This window comes from Anastrepha ludens, chromosome 5, assembly GCF_028408465.1.
Source record: "Anastrepha ludens isolate Willacy chromosome 5, idAnaLude1.1, whole genome shotgun sequence".
NCBI classification, from domain to species: Eukaryota; Metazoa; Arthropoda; class Insecta; order Diptera; family Tephritidae; genus Anastrepha; species Anastrepha ludens.
The window spans coordinates 23,425,134-23,444,166 of NC_071501.1; the positions used below are offsets into that span (position 1 = coordinate 23,425,134).

General features: G+C 32.3%; 9 non-coding genes across 9 annotated transcripts; all 9 read right to left on the bottom strand.

Annotated features, from left to right (window-relative positions):
* Positions 1-659: 659 nt before the first annotated feature.
* On the bottom strand, positions 660-778 carry LOC128865530 (5S ribosomal RNA). The gene has a single exon (XR_008454859.1). It is a non-coding gene; the product is annotated as a 5S ribosomal RNA (ribosomal RNA).
* Positions 779-3,146: 2,368 nt separating this feature from the next.
* LOC128865532 (5S ribosomal RNA) lies at positions 3,147-3,265 on the bottom strand. Its single transcript, XR_008454860.1, has one exon. It is a non-coding gene; the product is annotated as a 5S ribosomal RNA (ribosomal RNA).
* Positions 3,266-5,581: 2,316 nt separating this feature from the next.
* LOC128865458 (5S ribosomal RNA) lies at positions 5,582-5,700 on the bottom strand. The gene has a single exon (XR_008454803.1). It is a non-coding gene; the product is annotated as a 5S ribosomal RNA (ribosomal RNA).
* Positions 5,701-8,069: 2,369 nt separating this feature from the next.
* On the bottom strand, positions 8,070-8,188 carry LOC128865467 (5S ribosomal RNA). Its single transcript, XR_008454812.1, has one exon. It is a non-coding gene; the product is annotated as a 5S ribosomal RNA (ribosomal RNA).
* A 2,352-nt stretch (positions 8,189-10,540) lies between these two features.
* LOC128865548 (5S ribosomal RNA) lies at positions 10,541-10,659 on the bottom strand. Its single transcript, XR_008454876.1, has one exon. It is a non-coding gene; the product is annotated as a 5S ribosomal RNA (ribosomal RNA).
* A 2,358-nt stretch (positions 10,660-13,017) lies between these two features.
* LOC128865552 (5S ribosomal RNA) lies at positions 13,018-13,136 on the bottom strand. The gene has a single exon (XR_008454880.1). It is a non-coding gene; the product is annotated as a 5S ribosomal RNA (ribosomal RNA).
* Positions 13,137-15,505: 2,369 nt separating this feature from the next.
* Positions 15,506-15,624, bottom strand: LOC128865468 (5S ribosomal RNA). The gene has a single exon (XR_008454813.1). It is a non-coding gene; the product is annotated as a 5S ribosomal RNA (ribosomal RNA).
* A 2,356-nt stretch (positions 15,625-17,980) lies between these two features.
* On the bottom strand, positions 17,981-18,099 carry LOC128865553 (5S ribosomal RNA). The gene has a single exon (XR_008454881.1). It is a non-coding gene; the product is annotated as a 5S ribosomal RNA (ribosomal RNA).
* A 723-nt stretch (positions 18,100-18,822) lies between these two features.
* Positions 18,823-18,941, bottom strand: LOC128865533 (5S ribosomal RNA). The gene has a single exon (XR_008454861.1). It is a non-coding gene; the product is annotated as a 5S ribosomal RNA (ribosomal RNA).
* Between the last annotated feature and the right edge of the window lie 92 nt (positions 18,942-19,033).

Genomic DNA, 19,033 nt, shown 5'->3' on the forward strand with positions numbered 1-19,033 from the left:
TTAACTGTTGCTTAATTCAAAATTTTGATTTATTTAAAGTTGACGTTTTAGAGCTTTGTGGTTTGGTTGACGTTTTAGAGTAGACAATGTAAAAAATTAAGGGTTGACGTTTTGGGATGTTGACGTAAACTAGTGTTGACGTTTTCCCGAGTGCACTGTACATACATATATAATATTTCTGAATTTGTTTGCAAAGCGTAAATGGGATATTGGTAGTTATTTTAGCTCTGCATCTACTGCTCCTCTAGTGAAATTGTCTGCTGTCACTTATACATATATTCTTCTTTGGAAAAAAAAAGATCACAGTCTATGTGCTTGTTGCTGTATATAGTTTTAGGTTGGTTGTTGCAAGCTTATTTTATTCGGCTTGAATTTTATGGATAAAACATTTTATTTAATATTAAATTAATTAGTTAACTAAACAAAGTAAATTAGAAAACAATAAAAGAGTGACTTCATAAATTAACGAACTAAGTAGTTTTACTAACGAAATAAAGTAAAGACGGGTAGAGAAATTCATTGATGAGCATTGAACTGGTTGAAATACACATAGCAAATGTTAATGTATAAGCAAAGTATAGACTTATATTTTGAAATAAATATTATATTATATTAATAAAAAGTGCAAAATAAAATGAAGAAAAAAAATTGTTGCTGGATGTCAACAACACGCGGTGTTCCCAAGCGGTCCCCCATCCAAGTACTAACCGCGCCCGACGCTGCTTAATTTCGGTGATCGGACGAGAACCGATGTTTTCAGCGTGGTATGGTCGTTGACAATTTTATTAACGTATTCATACACACTTCAAGCGAACCAAATATAGCCTATTATATTGAATCCATACCTTATGCACAGCATTGAAACAATTAACGTTGGCTAACAGAAGTCTTATACATACATATGTACATATATTCATATACAATTTTCCGATTGTTAATTTATGCTTAAATGTTGGGTTAGATATGAGTACCATCTTTAAGCTATCTACATGCATATACATACAGTGCGCTCGGGAAAACGTCAACTAATTAAAACCACGAGTGTTGACGTTTAACAAATTGTTGACGTTTATGAATGTAGAAACTTGTAATAAAAAAACATATTGATAGTGTGCTTTAAACGTTTTTATTGACTATAACCTTAAACTAAACATAAACAAATACAAAAAAAGAACAAAAAAGGCTTTCAGCCTAACTAAAACTAAAGGAACGCATTTCAAAAGAGATCACATTTCACATACATACTTATGCATCTAAAAAAAATCGGTTATTTTTTTCTGTTGTTTTTTCCTTTCCAATACTTGGAGGAGAGCTTTCTCTCGTAAACGTCTTAATACATTTAGGTCATTTTGCTCAACATTCTCGCATTGAGCCCAATCCAAAGCCCGGTTAAATATTTCGACAGCTTCGTTTGGTTTTATTGTCTTTTTTAAAAGAAAATCTGTTACCTAAAATTAGAAAATCTTAGCTATTAAAAGCGATATTTTTCTGTAGCAGAACAAGTATTAACCTGTGGCACAAAGGATTTGTGAAACCAATCGTAGAAAATAGCTGATGTCATCGATGAGGACTTGGAACTCTTGTACTCAGTTGGGCAGTTAAAATTTTTGAAAATGCGTGGATTTTTTGCCTTCCCAATCACCAACAATCTAAGCTTATGATTTCCGGAAGCATTAGCACAACATAAAAAAGTAACGCGTTGTTTTTCTGTCTTTACGCCCGGAGCAGTTTTTTCTTTTCAGACTTTTCTGGCAAAATTTTCCAAAATAAGCCAGACTCATCAGCATTGTACAATTGATCATGGCAAAGACCCATTTCTTCAATTTTTTGTTTAAGTTTGATTTTAAATGGTTCGACCAGCAAAGGCTGTGAAGATAGTTTTTCTCCAGTTATTTTAAGCAGGCGAACTCCATATCTTTTTTTAAAACCTTGCAACCATCCATCACTTGCGTTAAAAGAACATTCCTTTTCTTTTATTTTTAGATGAATCTCTTTAGCCTTTTGTTTGAGCGCTAATGCATTAACCGGATAATGCTTTTCTCTCTGCTTTACAAACCATTGATACAGGCGCTTTTCCATTTTCGGCAACTCTGATGCTCTTAATGTCTTTCTTTTCCTCTGGCCGGAAAGCGTATTATTGACACAGTCAAAAATTTTATTTTTTTTCATTTTTATCTTGCTAATTGTTGATTTTGAGATACCATATTGTTTTGCCAAAACTACCGCACTTGCACCCTTTTCTAATAAATCCAAAATATTTACCTTTTCTTGTAATTTAAGCACTTTCGGTTGTTTTGAACACATTTTGGTAATGTGGCACTTACGAGAACGAAAAATCAACTGAATATAAAAAGACAACACATTGAGATGGAATTTTTTTTCTATTCTATATACATAAATATGTATGTACTTAAATATAAGGGGAATACCCGAATTCTGAACTAATTTCATGAAATAAATGTGTGTGTGTGATCAAAACTGTGTATTTTAACTGTTGCTTAATTCAAAATTTTGATTTATTTAAAGTTGACGTTTTAGAGCTTTGTGGTTTGGTTGACGTTTTAGAGTAGACAATGTAAAAAATTAAGGGTTGACGTTTTGGGATGTTGACGTAAACTAGTGTTGACGTTTTCCCGAGTGCACTGTACATACATATATAATATTTCTGAATTTGTTTGCAAAGCGTAAATGGGATATTGGTAGTTATTTTAGCTCTGCATCTACTGCTCCTCTAGTGAAATTGTCTGCTGTCACTTATACATATATTCTTCTTTGGAAAAAAAAAGATCACAGTCTATGTGCTTGTTGCTGTATATAGTTTTAGGTTGGTTGTTGCAAGCTTATTTTATTCGGCTTGAATTTTATGGATAAAACATTTTATTTAATATTAAATTAATTAGTTAACTAAACAAAGTAAATTAGAAAACAATAAAAGAGTGACTTCATAAATTAACGAACTAAGTAGTTTTACTAACGAAATAAAGTAAAGACGGGTAGAGAAATTCATTGATGAGAATTGAACTGGTTGAAATACACATAGCAAATGTTAATGTATAAGCAAAGTATAGACTTATATTTTGAAATAAATATTATATTATATTAATAAAAAGTGCAAAATAAAATGAAGAAAAAAAATTGTTGCTGGATGTCAACAACACGCGGTGTTCCCAAGCGGTCCCCCATCCAAGTACTAACCGCGCCCGACGCTGCTTAATTTCGGTGATCGGACGAGAACCGATGTTTTCAGCGTGGTATGGTCGTTGACAATTTTATTAACGTATTCATACACACTTCAAGCGAACCAAATATAGCCTATTATATTGAATCCATACCTTATGCACAGCATTGAAACAATTAACGTTGGCTAACAGAAGTCTTATACATACATATGTACATATATTCATATACAATTTTCCGATTGTTAATTTATGCTTAAATGTTGGGTTAGATATGAGTACCATCTTTAAGCTATCTACATGCATATACATACAGTGCGCTCGGGAAAACGTCAACTAATTAAAACCACGAGTGTTGACGTTTAACAAATTGTTGACGTTTATGAATGTAGAAACTTGTAATAAAAAAACATATTGATAGTGTGCTTTAAACGTTTTTATTGACTATAACCTTAAACTAAACATAAACAAATATAAAAAAAGAACAAAAAAGGCTTTCAGCCTAACTAAAACTAAAGGAACGCATTTCAAAAGAGATCACATTTCACATACATACTTATGCATCTAAAAAAAATCGGTTATTTTTTTCTGTTGTTTTTTCCTTTCCAATACTTGGAGGAGAGCTTTCTCTCGTAAACGTCTTAATACATTTAGGTCATTTTGCTCAACATTCTCGCATTGAGCCCAATCCAAAGCCCGGTTAAATATTTCGACAGCTTCGTTTGGTTTTATTGTCTTTTTTAAAAGAAAATCTGTTACCTAAAATTAGAAAATCTTAGCTATTAAAAGCGATATTTTTCTGTAGCAGAACAAATATTAACCTGTGGCACAAAGGATTTGTGAAACCAATCGTAGAAAATAGCTGATGTCATCGATGAGGACTTGGAACTCTTGTACTCAGTTGGGCAGTTAAAATTTTTGAAAATGCGTGGATTTTTTGCCTTCCCAATCACCAACAATCTAAGCTAAAAAAGTAACGCGTTGTTTTTCTGTCTTTACGCCCGGAGCAGTTTTTTCTTTTCAGACTTTTCTGGCAAAATTTTCCAAAATAAGCCAGACTCATCAGCATTGTACAATTGATCATGGCAAAGACCCATTTCTTCAATTTTTTGTTTAAGTTTGATTTTAAATGGTTCGACCAGCAAAGGCTGTGAAGATAGTTTTTCTCCAGTTATTTTAAGCAGGCGAACTCCATATCTTTTTTTAAAACCTTGCAACCATCCATCACTTGCGTTAAAAGAACATTCCTTTTCTTTTATTTTTAGATGAATCTCTTTAGCCTTTTGTTTGAGCGCTAATGCATTAACCGGATAATGCTTTTCTCTCTGCTTTACAAACTATTGATACAGGCGCTTTTCCATTTTCGGCAACTCTGATGCTCTTAATGTCTTTCTTTTTCTCTGGCCGGAAAGCGTATTATTGACACAGTCAAAAATTTTATTTTTTTTCATTTTTATCTTGCTAATTGTTGATTTTGAGATACCATATTGTTTTGCTAAAGCTACCGCACTTGCACCCTTTTCTAATAAATCCAAAATATTTACCTTTTCTTGTAATTTAAGCACTTTCGGTTGTTTTGAACACATTTTGGTAATGTGGCACTTACGAGAACGAAAAATCAGCTGAATATAAAAAGACAACACATTGAGATGGAATTTTTTTTCTATTCTATATATGTACATAAATATGTATGTACTTAAATATAAGGGGAATACCCGAATTCTGAACTAATTTCATGAAATAAATGTGTGTGTGTGATCAAAACTGTGTATTTTAACTGTTGCTTAATTCAAAATTTTGATTTATTTAAAGTTCACGTTTTAGAGTAGACAATGTAAAAAATTAAGGGTTGACGTTTTGGGATGTTGACGTAAACTAGTGTTGACGTTTTCCCGAGTGCACTGTACATACATATATAATATTTCTGAATTTGTTTGCAAAGCGTAAATGGGATATTGGTAGTTATTTTAGCTCTGCATCTACTGCTCCTCTAGTGAAATTGTCTGCTGTCACTTATACATATATTCTTCTTTGGAAAAAAAAAGATCACAGTCTATGTGCTTGTTGCTGTATATAGTTTTAGGTTGGTTGTTGCAAGCTTATTTTATTCGGCTTGAATTTTATGGATAAAACATTTTATTTAATATTAAATTAATTAGTTAACTAAACAAAGTAAATTAGAAAACAATAAAAGAGTGACTTCATAAATTAACGAACTAAGTAGTTTTACTAACGAAATAAAGTAAAGACGGGTAGAGAAATTCATTGATGAGCATTGAACTGGTTGAAATACACATAGCAAATGTTAATGTATAAGCAAAGTATAGACTTATATTTTGAAATAAATATTATATTATATTAATAAAAAGTGCAAAATAAAATGAAGAAAAAAAATTGTTGCTGGATGTCAACAACTCGCGGTGTTCCCAAGCGGTCCCCCATCCAAGTACTAACCGCGCCCGACGCTGCTTAATTTCGGTGATCGGACGAGAACCGATGTTTTCAGCGTGGTATGGTCGTTGACAATTTTATTAACGTATTCATACACACTTCAAGCGAACCAAATATAGCCTATTATATTGAATCCATACCTTATGCACAGCATTGAAACAATTAACGTTGGCTAACAGAAGTCTTATACATACATATGTACATATATTCATATACAATTTTCCGATTGTTAATTTATGCTTAAATGTTGGGTTAGATATGAGTACCATCTTTAAGCTATCTACATGCATATACATACAGTGCGCTCGGGAAAACGTCAACTAATTAAAACCACGAGTGTTGACGTTTAACAAATTGTTGACGTTTATGAATGTAGAAACTTGTAATAAAAAAACATATTGATAGTGTGCTTTAAACGTTTTTATTGACTATAACCTTAAACTAAACATAAACAAATACAAAAAAAGAACAAAAAAGGCTTTCAGCCTAACTAAAACTAAAGGAACGCATTTCAAAAGAGATCACATTTCACATACATACTTATGCATCCAAAAAAAAATCGGTTATTTTTTTCTGTTGTTTTTTCCTTTCCAATACTTGGAGGAGAGCTTTCTCTCGTAAACGTCTTAATACATTTAGGTCATTTTGCTCAACATTCTCGCATTGAGCCCAATCCAAAGCCCGGTTAAATATTTCGACAGCTTCGTTTGGTTTTATTGTCTTTTTTAAAAGAAAATCTGTTACCTAAAATTAGAAAATCTTAGCTATTAAAAGCGATATTTTTCTGTAGCAGAACAAATATTAACCTGTGGCACAAAGGATTTGTGAAACCAATCGTAGAAAATAGCTGATGTCATCGATGAGGACTTGGAACTCTTGTACTCAGTTAGGCAGTTAAAATTTTTGAAAATGCGTGGATTTTTTGCCTTCCCAATCACCAACAATCTAAGCTTATGATTTCCGGAAGCATTAGCACAACATAAAAAAGTAACGCGTTGTTTTTCTGTCTTTACGCCCGGAGCAGTTTTTTCTTTTCAGACTTTTCTGGCAAAATTTTCCAAAATAAGCCAGACTCATCAGCATTGTACAATTGATCATGGCAAAGACCCATTTCTTCAATTTTTTGTTTAAGTTTGATTTTAAATGGTTCGACCAGCAAAGGCTGTGAAGATAGTTTTTCTCCAGTTATTTTAAGCAGGCGAACTCCATATCTTTTTTTAAAACCTTGCAACCATCCATCACTTGCGTTAAAAGAACATTCCTTTTCTTTTATTTTTAGATGAATCTCTTTAGCCTTTTGTTTGAGCGCTAATGCATTAACCGGATAATGCTTTTCTCTCTGCTTTACAAACCATTGATACAGGCGCTTTTCCATTTTCGGCAACTCTGATGCTCTTAATGTCTTTCTTTTTCTCTGGCCGGAAAGCGTATTTTTGACACAGTCAAAAATTTTATTTTTTTTCATTTTTATCTTGCTAATTGTTGATTTTGAGATACCATATTGTTTTGCTAAAGCTACCGCACTTGCACCCTTTTCTAATAAATCCAAAATATTTACCTTTTCTTGTAATTTAAGCACTTTCGGTTGTTTTGAACACATTTTGGTAATGTGGCACTTACGAGAACGAAAAATCAACTGAATATAAAAAGACAACACATTGAGATGGAATTTTTTTTCTATTCTATATACATAAATATGTATGTACTTAAATATAAGGGGAATACCCGAATTCTGAACTAATTTCATGAAATAAATGTGTGTGTGTGATCAAAACTGTGTATTTTAACTGTTGCTTAATTCAAAATTTTGATTTATTTAAAGTTGACGTTTTAGAGCTTTGTGGTTTGGTTGACGTTTTAGAGTAGACAATGTAAAAAATTAAGGGTTGACGTTTTGGGATGTTGACGTAAACTAGTGTTGACGTTTTCCCGAGTGCACTGTACATACATATATAATATTTCTGAATTTGTTTGCAAAGCGTAAATGGGATATTGGTAGTTATTTTAGCTCTGCATCTACTGCTCCTCTAGTGAAATTATCTGCTGTCACTTATACATATATTCTTCTTTGGAAAAAAAAAGATCACAGTCTATGTGCTTGTTGCTGTATATAGTTTTAGGTTGGTTGTTGCAAGCTTATTTTATTCGGCTTGAATTTTATGGATAAAACATTTTATTTAATATTAAATTAATTAGTTAACTAAACAAAGTAAATTAGAAAACAATAAAAGAGTGACTTCATAAATTAACGAACTAAGTAGTTTTACTAACGAAATAAAGTAAAGACGGGTAGAGAAATTCATTGATGAGCATTGAACTGGTTGAAATACACATAGCAAATGTTAATGTATAAGCAAAGTATAGACTTATATTTTGAAATAAATATTATATTATATTAATAAAAAGTGCAAAATAAAATGAAGAAAAAAAATTGTTGCTGGATGTCAACAACTCGCGGTGTTCCCAAGCGGTCCCCCATCCAAGTACTAACCGCGCCCGACGCTGCTTAATTTCGGTGATCGGACGAGAACCGATGTTTTCAGCGTGGTATGGTCGCTGATAATTTTATTAACGTATTCATACACACTTCAAGCGAACCAAATATAGCCTATTATATTGAATCCATACCTTATGCAGAGCATTGAAACAATTAACGTTGGCTAACAGAAGTCTTATACATACATATGTACATATATTCATATACAATTTTCCGATTGTTAATTTATGCTTAAATGTTGGGTTAGATATGAGTACCATCTTTAAGCTATCTACATGCATATACATACAGTGCGCTCGGGAAAACGTCAACTAATTAAAACCACGAGTGTTGACGTTTAACAAATTGTTGACGTTTATGAATGTAGAAACTTGTAATAAAAAAACATATTGATAGTGTGCTTTAAACGTTTTTATTGACTATAACCTTAAACTAAACATAAACAAATACAAAAAAAGAACAAAAAAGGCTTTCAGCCTAACTAAAACTAAAGGAACGCATTTCAAAAGAGATCACATTTCACATACATACTTATGCATCCAAAAAAAAATCGGTTATTTTTTTCTGTTGTTTTTTCCTTTCCAATACTTGGAGGAGAGCTTTCTCTCGTAAACGTCTTAATACATTTAGGTCATTTTGCTCAACATTCTCGCATTGAGCCCAATCCAAAGCCCGGTTAAATATTTCGACAGCTTCGTTTGGTTTTATTGTCTTTTTTAAAAGAAAATCTGTTACCTAAAATTAGAAAATCTTAGCTATTAAAAGCGATATTTTTCTGTAGCAGAACAAATATTAACCTGTGGCACAAAGGATTTGTGAAACCAATCGTAGAAAATAGCTGATGTCATCGATGAGGACTTGGAACTCTTGTACTCAGTTGGGCAGTTAAAATTTTTGAAAATGCGTTGATTTTTTGCCTTCCCAATCACCAACAATCTAAGCTTATGATTTCCGGAAGCATTAGCACAACATAAAAAAGTAACGCGTTGTTTTTCTGTCTTTACGCCCGGAGCAGTTTTTTCTTTTCAGACTTTTCTGGCAAAATTTTCCAAAATAAGCCAGACTCATCAGCATTGTACAATTGATCATGGCAAAGACCCATTTCTTCAATTTTTTGTTTAAGTTTGATTTTAAATGGTTCGACCAGCAAAGGCTGTGAAGATAGTTTTTCTCCAGTTATTTTAAGCAGGCGAACTCCATATCTTTTTTTAAAACCTTGCAACCATCCATCACTTGCGTTAAAAGAACATTCCTTTTCTTTTATTTTTAGATGAATCTCTTTAGCCTTTTGTTTGAGCGCTAATGCATTAACCGGATAATGCTTTTCTCTCTGCTTTACAAACCATTGATACAGGCGCTTTTCCATTTTCGGCAACTCTGATGCTCTTAATGTCTTTCTTTTTCTCTGGCCGGAAAGCGTATTATTGACACAGTCAAAAATTTTATTTTTTTTCATTTTTATCTTGCTAATTGTTGATTTTGAGATACCATATTGTTTTGCTAAAGCTACCGCACTTGCACCCTTTTCTAATAAATCCAAAATATTTACCTTTTCTTGTAATTTAAGCACTTTCGGTTGTTTTGAACACATTTTGGTAATGTGGCACTTACGAGAACGAAAAATCAACTGAATATAAAAAGACAACACATTGAGATGGAATTTTTTTTCTATTCTATATACATAAATATGTATGTACTTAAATATAAGGGGAATACCCGAATTCTGAACTAATTTCATGAAATAAATGTGTGTGTGTGATCAAAACTGTTGCTTAATTCAAAATTTTGATTTATTTAAAGTTGACGTTTTAGAGCTTTGTGGTTTGGTTGACGTTTTAGAGTAGACAATGTAAAAAATTAAGGGTTGACGTTTTGGGATGTTGACGTAAACTAGTGTTGACGTTTTCCCGAGTGCACTGTACATACATATATAATATTTCTGAATTTGTTTGCAAAGCGTAAATGGGATATTGGTAGTTATTTTAGCTCTGCATCTACTGCTCCTCTAGTGAAATTGTCTGCTGTCACTTATACATATATTCTTCTTTGGAAAAAAAAAAGATCACAGTCTATGTGCTTGTTGCTGTATATAGTTTTAGGTTGACTGTTGCACGCTTATTCGGCTTGAATTTTATGTATACAAAATTTTATTTAATATTAAATTAATTAGTTAACTAAACAAAGTAAATTAGAAAACAATAAAAGAGTGACTACATAAATTAACGAACTTAGTAGTTTTACTAACGAAATAAAGTAAAGACGGGTAGAGAAATTCATTGATGAGCATTGAACTGGTTGAAATACACATAGCAAATGTTAATGTATAAGCAAAGTATAGACTTATATTTTGAAATAAATATTATATTATATTAATAAAAAGTGCAAAATAAAATGAAGAAAAAAAATTGTTGCTGGATGTCAACAACACGCGGTGTTCCCAAGCGGTCCCCCATCCAAGTACTAACCGCGCCCGACGCTGTTTAATTTCGGTGATCGGACGAGAACCGATGTTTTCAGCGTGGTATGGTCGTTGACAATTTTATTAACGTATTCATACACACTTCAAGCGATCCAAATATAGCCTATTATATTGAATCCATACCTTATGCACAGCATTGAAACAATTAACGTTGGCTAACAGAAGTCTTATACATACATATGTACATATATTCATATACAATTTTCCGATTGTTAATTTATGCTTAAATGTTGGGTTAGATATGAGTACCATCTTTAAGCTATCTACATGCATATACATACAGTGCGCTCGGGAAAACGTCAACTAATTAAAACCACGAGTGTTGACGTTTAACAAATTGTTGACGTTTATGAATGTAGAAACTTGTAATAAAAAAACATATTGATAGTGTGCTTTAAACGTTTTTATTGACTATAACCTTAAACTAAACATAAACAAATACAAAAAAAGAACAAAAAAGGCTTTCAGCCTAACTAAAACTAAAGGAACGCATTTCAAAAGAGATCACATTTCACATACATACTTATGCATCTAAAAAAAATCGGTTATTTTTTTCTGTTGTTTTTTCCTTTCCAATACTTGGAGGAGAGCTTTCTCTCGTAAACGTCTTAATACATTTAGGTCATTTTGCTCAACATTCTCGCATTGAGCCCAATCCAAAGCCCGGTTAAATATTTCGACAGCTTCGTTTGGTTTTATTGCCTTTTTTAAAAGAAAATCTGTTACCTAAAATTAGAAAATCTTAGCTATTAAAAGCGATATTTTTCTGTAGCAGAACAAATATTAACCTGTGGCACAAAGGATTTGTGAAACCAATCGTAGAAAATAGCTGATGTCATCGATGAGGACTTGGAACTCTTGTACTCAGTTGGGCAGTTAAAATTTTTGAAAATGCGTGGATTTTTTGCCTTCCCAATCACCAACAATCTAAGCTTATGATTTCCGGAAGCATTAGCACAACATAAAAAAGTAACGCGTTGTTTTTCTGTCTTTACGCCCGGAGCAGTTTTTTCTTTTCAGACTTTTCTGGCAAAATTTTCCAAAATAAGCCAGACTCATCAGCATTGTACAATTGATCATGGCAAAGACCCATTTCTTCAATTTTTTGTTTAAGTTTGATTTTAAATGGTTCGACCAGCAAAGGCTGTGAAGATAGTTTTTCTCCAGTTATTTTAAGCAGGCGAACTCCATATCTTTTTTTAAAACCTTGCAACCATCCATCACTTGCGTTAAAAGAACATTCCTTTTCTTTTATTTTTAGATGAATCTCTTTAGCCTTTTGTTTGAGCGCTAATGCATTAACCGGATAATGCTTTTCTCTCTGCTTTACAAACCATTGATACAGGCGCTTTTCCATTTTCGGCAACTCTGATGCTCTTAATGTCTTTCTTTTTCTCTGGCCGGAAAGCGTATTATTGACACAGTCAAAATTTTTATTTTTTTTCATTTTTATCTTGCTAATTGTTGATTTTGAGATACCATATTGTTTTGCTAAAGCTACCGCACTTGCACCCTTTTCTAATAAATCCAAAATATTTACCTTTTCTTGTAATTTAAGCACTTTCGGTTGTTTTGAACACATTTTGGTAATGTGTCACTTACGAGAACGAAAAATCAACTGAATATAAAAAGACAACACATTGAGATGGAATTTTTTTTCTATTCTATGTACATAAATATGTATGTACTTAAATATAAGGGGAATACCCGAATTCTGAACTAATTTCATGAAATAAATGTCTGTGTGTGATCAAAACTGTGTATTTTAACTGTTGCTTAATTCAAAATTTTGATTTATTTAAAGTTGACGTTTTAGAGCTTTGTGGTTTGGTTGACGTTTTAGAGTAGACAATGTAAAAAATTAAGGGTTGACGTTTTGGGATGTTGACGTAAACTAGTGTTGACGTTTTCCCGAGTGCACTGTACATACATATATAATATTTCTGAATTTGTTTGCAAAGCGTAAATGGGATATTGGTAGTTATTTTAGCTCTGCATCTACTGCTCCACTAGTGACATTGTCTGCTGTCATTTATATATTCTTCTTTGGAAAAAAAAGATCACAGTCTATGTGCTTGTTGCTGTATATAGTTTTAGGTTGACTGTTGCACGCTTATTCGGCTTGAATTTTATGTATACAAAATTTTATTTAATATTAAATTAATTAGTTAACTAAACAAAGTAAATTAGAAAACAATAAAAGAGTGACTTCATAAATTAACGAACTTAGTAGTTTTACTAACGAAATAAAGTAAAGACGGGTAGAGAAATTCATTGATGAGCATTGAACTGGTTGAAATACACATAGCAAATGTTAATGTATAAGCAAAGTATAGACTTATATTTTGAAATAAATATTATATTATATTAATAAAAAGTGCAAAATAAAATGAAGAAAAAAAATTGTTGCTGGATGTCAACAACACGCGGTGTTCCCAAGCGGTCCCCCATCCAAGTACTAACCGCGCCCGACGCTGCTTAATTTCGGTGATCGGACGAGAACCGATGTTTTCAGCGTGGTATGGTCGTTGATAATTTTATTAACGTATTCATACACACTTCAAGCGAACCAAATATAGCCTATTATATTGAATCCTTACCTTATGCACAGCATTGAAACAATTAACGTTGGCTAACAGAAGTCTTATACATACATATGTACATATATTCATATACAATTTTCCGATTGTTAATTTATGCTTAAATGTTGGGTTAGATATGAGTACCATCTTTAAGCTATCTACATGCATATACATACAGTGCGCTCGGGAAAACGTCAACTAATTAAAACCACGAGTGTTGACGTTTAACAAATTGTTGACGTTTATGAATGTAGAAACTTGTAATAAAAAAACATATTGATAGTGTGCTTTAAACGTTTTTATTGACTATAACCTTAAACTAAACATAAACAAATACAAAAAAAGAACAAAAAAGGCTTTCAGCCTAACTAAAACTAAAGGAACGCATTTCAAAAGAGATCACATTTCACATACATACTTATGCATCTAAAAAAAATCGGTTATTTTTTTCTGTTGTTTTTTCCTTTCCAATACTTGGAGGAGAGCTTTCTCTCGTAAACGTCTTAATACATTTAGGTCATTTTGCTCAACATTCTCGCATTGAGCCCAATCCAAAGCCCGGTTAAATATTTCGACAGCTTCGTTTGGTTTTATTGTCTTTTTTAAAAGAAAATCTGTTACCTAAAATTAGAAAATCTTAGCTATTAAAAGCGATATTTTTCTGTAGCAGAACAAATATTAACCTGTGGCACAAAGGATTTGTGAAACCAATCGTAGAAAATAGCTGATGTCATCGATGAGGACTTGGAACTCTTGTACTCAGTTGGGCAGTTAAAATTTTTGGAAATGCGTGGATTTTTTGCCTTCCCAATCACCAACAATCTAAGCTTATGATTTCCGGAAGCATTAGCACAACATAAAAAAGTAACGCGTTGTTTTTCTGTCTTTACGCCCGGAGCAGTTTTTTCTTTTCAGACTTTTCTGGCAAAATTTTCCAAAATAAGCCAGACTCATCAGCATTGTACAATTGATCATGGCAAAGACCCATTTCTTCAATTTTTTGTTTAAGTTTGATTTTAAATGGTTCGACCAGCAAAGGCTGTGAAGATAGTTTTTCTCCAGTTATTTTAAGCAGGCGAACTCCATATCTTTTTTTAAAACCTTGCAACCATCCATCACTTGCGTTAAAAGAACATTCCTTTTCTTTTATTTTTAGATGAATCTCTTTAGCCTTTTGTTTGAGCGCTAATGCATTAACCGGATAATGCTTTTCTCTCTGCTTTACAAACCATTGATACAGGCGCTTTTCCATTTTCGGCAACTCTGATGCTCTTAATGTCTTTCTTTTTCTCTGGCCGGAAAGCGTATTATTGACACAGTCAAAAATTTTATTTTTTTTCATTTTTATCTTGCTAATTGTTGATTTTGAGATACCATATTGTTTTGCTAAAGCTACCGCACTTGCACCCTTTTCTAATAAATCCAAAATATTTACCTTTTCTTGTAATTTAAGCACTTTCGGTTGTTTTGAACACATTTTGGTAATGTGGCACTTACGAGAACGAAAAATCAACTGAATATAAAAAGACAACACATTGAGATGGAATTTTTTTTCTATTCTATATACATAAATATGTATGTACTTAAATATAAGGGGAATACCCGAATTCTGAACTAATTTCATGAAATAAATGTGTGTGTGTGATCAAAACTGTGTATTTTAACTGTTGCTTAATTCAAAATTTTGATTTATTTAAAGTTGACGTTTTAGAGCTTTGTGGTTTGGTTGACGTTTTAGAGTAGACAATGTAAAAAATTAAGGGTTGACGTTTTGGGATGTTGACGTAAACTAGTGTTGACGTTTTCCCGAGTGCACTGTACATACATATATAATATTTCTGAATTTGTTTGCAAAGCGTAAATGGGATATTGGTAGTTATTTTAGCTCTGCATCTACTGCTCCTCTAGTGAAATTGTCTGCTGTCACTTATACATATATTCTTCTTTGGAAAAAAAAAAGATCACAGTCTATGTGCTTGTTGCTGTATATAGTTTTAGGTTGGTTGTTGCAAGCTTATTTTATTCGGCTTGAATTTTATGGATAAAACATTTTATTTAATATTAAATTAATTAGTTAACTAAACAAAGTAAATTAGAAAACAATAAAAGAGTGACTTCATAAATTAACGAACTAAGTAGTTTTACTAACGAAATAAAGTAAAGACGGGTAGAGAAATTCATTGATGAGCATTGAACTGGTTGAAATACACATAGCAAATGTTAATGTATAAGCAAAGTATAGACTTATATTTTGAAATAAATATTATATTATATTAATAAAAAGTGCAAAATAAAATGAAGAAAAAAAATTGTTGCTGGATGTCAACAACTCGCGGTGTTCCCAAGCGGTCCCCCATCCAAGTACTAACCGCGCCCGACGCTGCTTAATTTCGGTGATCGGACGAGAACCGATGTTTTCAGCGTGGTATGGTCGCTGATAATTTTATTAACGTATTCATACACACTTCAAGCGAACCAAATATAGCCTATTATATTGAATCCATACCTTATGCACAGCATTGAAACAATTAACGTTGGCTAACAGAAGTCTTATACATACATATGTACATATATTCATATACAATTTTCCGATTGTTAATTTATGCTTAAATGTTGGGTTAGATATGAGTACCATCTTTAAGCTATCTACATGCATATACATACAGTGCGCTCGGGAAAACGTCAACTAATTAAAACCACGAGTGTTGACGTTTAACAAATTGTTGACGTTTATGAATGTAGAAACTTGTAATAAAAAAACATATTGATAGTGTGCTTTAAACGTTTTTATTGACTATAACCTTAAACTAAACATAAACAAATACAAAAAAGAACAAAAAAGGCTTTCAGCCTAACTAAAACTAAAGGAACGCATTTCAAAAGAGATCACATTTCACATACATACTTATGCATCTAAAAAAAATCGGTTATTTTTTTCTGTTGTTTTTTCCTTTCCAATACTTGGAGGAGAGCTTTCTCTCGTAAACGTCTTAATACATTTAGGTCATTTTGCTCAACATTCTCGCATTGAGCCCAATCCAAAGCCCGGTTAAATATTTCGACAGCTTCGTTTGGTTTTATTGCCTTTTTTAAAAGAAAATCTGTTACCTAAAATTAGAAAATCTTAGCTATTAAAAGCGATATTTTTCTGTAGCAGAACAAATATTAACCTGTGGCACAAAGGATTTGTGAAACCAATCGTAGAAAATAGCTGATGTCATCGATGAGGACTTGGAACTCTTGTACTCAGTTGGGCAGTTAAAATTTTTGAAAATGCGTGGATTTTTTGCCTTCCCAATCACCAACAATCTAAGCTTATGATTTCCGGAAGCATTAGCACAACATAAAAAAGTAACGCGTTGTTTTTCTGTCTTTACGCCCGGAGCAGTTTTTTCTTTTCAGACTTTTCTGGCAAAATTTTCCAAAATAAGCCAGACTCATCAGCATTGTACAATTGATCATGGCAAAGACCCATTTCTTCAATTTTTTGTTTAAGTTTGATTTTAAATGGTTCGACCAGCAAAGGCTGTGAAGATAGTTTTTCTCCAGTTATTTTAAGCAGGCGAACTCCATATCTTTTTTTAAAACCTTGCAACCGTCCATCACTTGCGTTAAAAGAACATTCCTTTTCTTTTATTTTTAGATGAATCTCTTTAGCCTTTTGTTTGAGCGCTAATGCATTAACCGGATAATGCTTTTCTCTCTGCTTTACAAACCATTGATACAGGCGCTTTTCCATTTTCGGCAACTCTGATGCTCTTAATGTCTTTCTTTTTCTCTGGCCGGAAAGCGTATTATTGACACAGTCAAAAATTTTATTTTTTTTCATTTTTATCTTGCTAATTGTTGATATTGAGATACCATATTGTTTTGCCAAAGCTACCGCACTTGCACCCTTTTCTAATAAATCCAAAATATTTACCTTTTCTTGTAATTTAAGCACTTTCGGTTGTTTTGAACACATTTTGGTAATGTGGCACTTACGAGAACGAAAAATCAACTGAATATAAAAAGACAACACATTGAGATGGAATTTTTTTTCTATTCTATGTACATAAATATGTATGTACTTAAATATAAGGGGAATACCCGAATTCTGAACTAATTTCATGAAATAAATGTCTGTGTGTGATCAAAACTGTATATTTTAACTGTTGCTTAATTCAAAATTTTGATTTATTTAAAGTTGACGTTTTAGAGCTTTGTGGTTTGGTTGACGTTTTAGAGTAGACAATGTAAAAAATTAAGGGTTGACGTTTTGGGATGTTGACGTAAACTAGTGTTGACGTTTTCCCGAGTGCACTGTACATACATATATAATATTTCTGAATTTGTTTGCAAAGCGTAAATGGGATATTGGTAGTTATTTTAGCTCTGCATCTACTGCTCCACTAGTGACATTGTCTGCTGTCATTTATATATTCTTCTTTGGAAAAAAAGATCACAGTCTATGTGCTTGTTGCTGTATATAGTTTTAGGTTGACTGTTGCACGCTTATTCGGCTTGAATTTTATGTATACAAAATTTTATTTAATATTAAATTAATTAGTTAACTAAACAAAGTAAATTAGCAAACAATAAAAGAGTGACTACATAAATTAACGAACTTAGTAGTTTTACTAACGAAATAAAGTAAAGACGGGTAGAGAAATTCATTGATGAGCATTGAACTGGTTGAAATACACATAGCAAATGTTAATGTATAAGCAAAGTATAGACTTATATTTTGAAATAAATATTATATTATATTAATAAAAAGTGCAAAATAAAATGAAGAAAAAAAATTGTTGCTGGATGTCAACAACACGCGGTGTTCCCAAGCGGTCCCCCATCCAAGTACTAACCGCGCCCGACGCTGCTTAATTTCGGTGATCGGACGAGAACCGATGTTTTCAGCGTGGTATGGTCGTTGATAATTTTATTAACGTATTCATACACACTTCAAGCGAACCAAATATAGCCTATTATATTGAATCCATACCTTATGCAGAGCATTGAAACAATTAACGTTGGCTAACAGAAGTCTTATACATACATATGTACATATATTCATATACAATTTTCCGATTGTTAATTTATGCTTAAATGTTGGGTTAGATATGAGTACCATCTTTAAGCTATCTACATGCATATACATATGTACATACATATATAATATTTCTGAATTTGTTTGCAAAGCGTAAATGGGATATTGGTAGTTATTTTAGCTCTGCATCTACTGCTCCTCTAGTGAAATTGTCTGCTGTCATTTATATATTCTTCTTTGGAAAAAAAAAGATCACAGTCTATGTGCTTGTTGCTGTATATAGTTTTAGGTTGGTTGTTGCAAGCTTAATTTATTCGGCTTGAATTTTATGGATAAAACATTTTATTTAATATTAAATTAATTAGTTAACTAAACAAAGTAAATTAGAAAACAATAAAAGAGTGACTACATAAATTAACGAACTAAGTAGTTTTACTAACGAAATAAAGTAAAGACGGGTAGAGAAATTCATTGATGAGCATTGAACTGGTTGAAATACACATAGCAAATGTTAATGTATAAGCAAAGTATAGACTTATATTTTGAAATAAATATTATATTATATTAATAAAAAGTGCAAAATAAAATGAAGAAAAAAAATTGTTGCTGGATGTCAACAACACGCGGTGTTCCCAAGCGGTCCCCCATCCAAGTACTAACCGCGCCCGACGCTGCTTAATTTCGGTGATCGGACGAGAACCGATGTTTTCAGCGTGGTATGGTCGTTGACAATTTTATTAACGTATTCATACACACTTCAAGCGAACCAAATATAGCCTATTATATTGAATCCATACCTTATGCAGAGCATTGAAACAATTA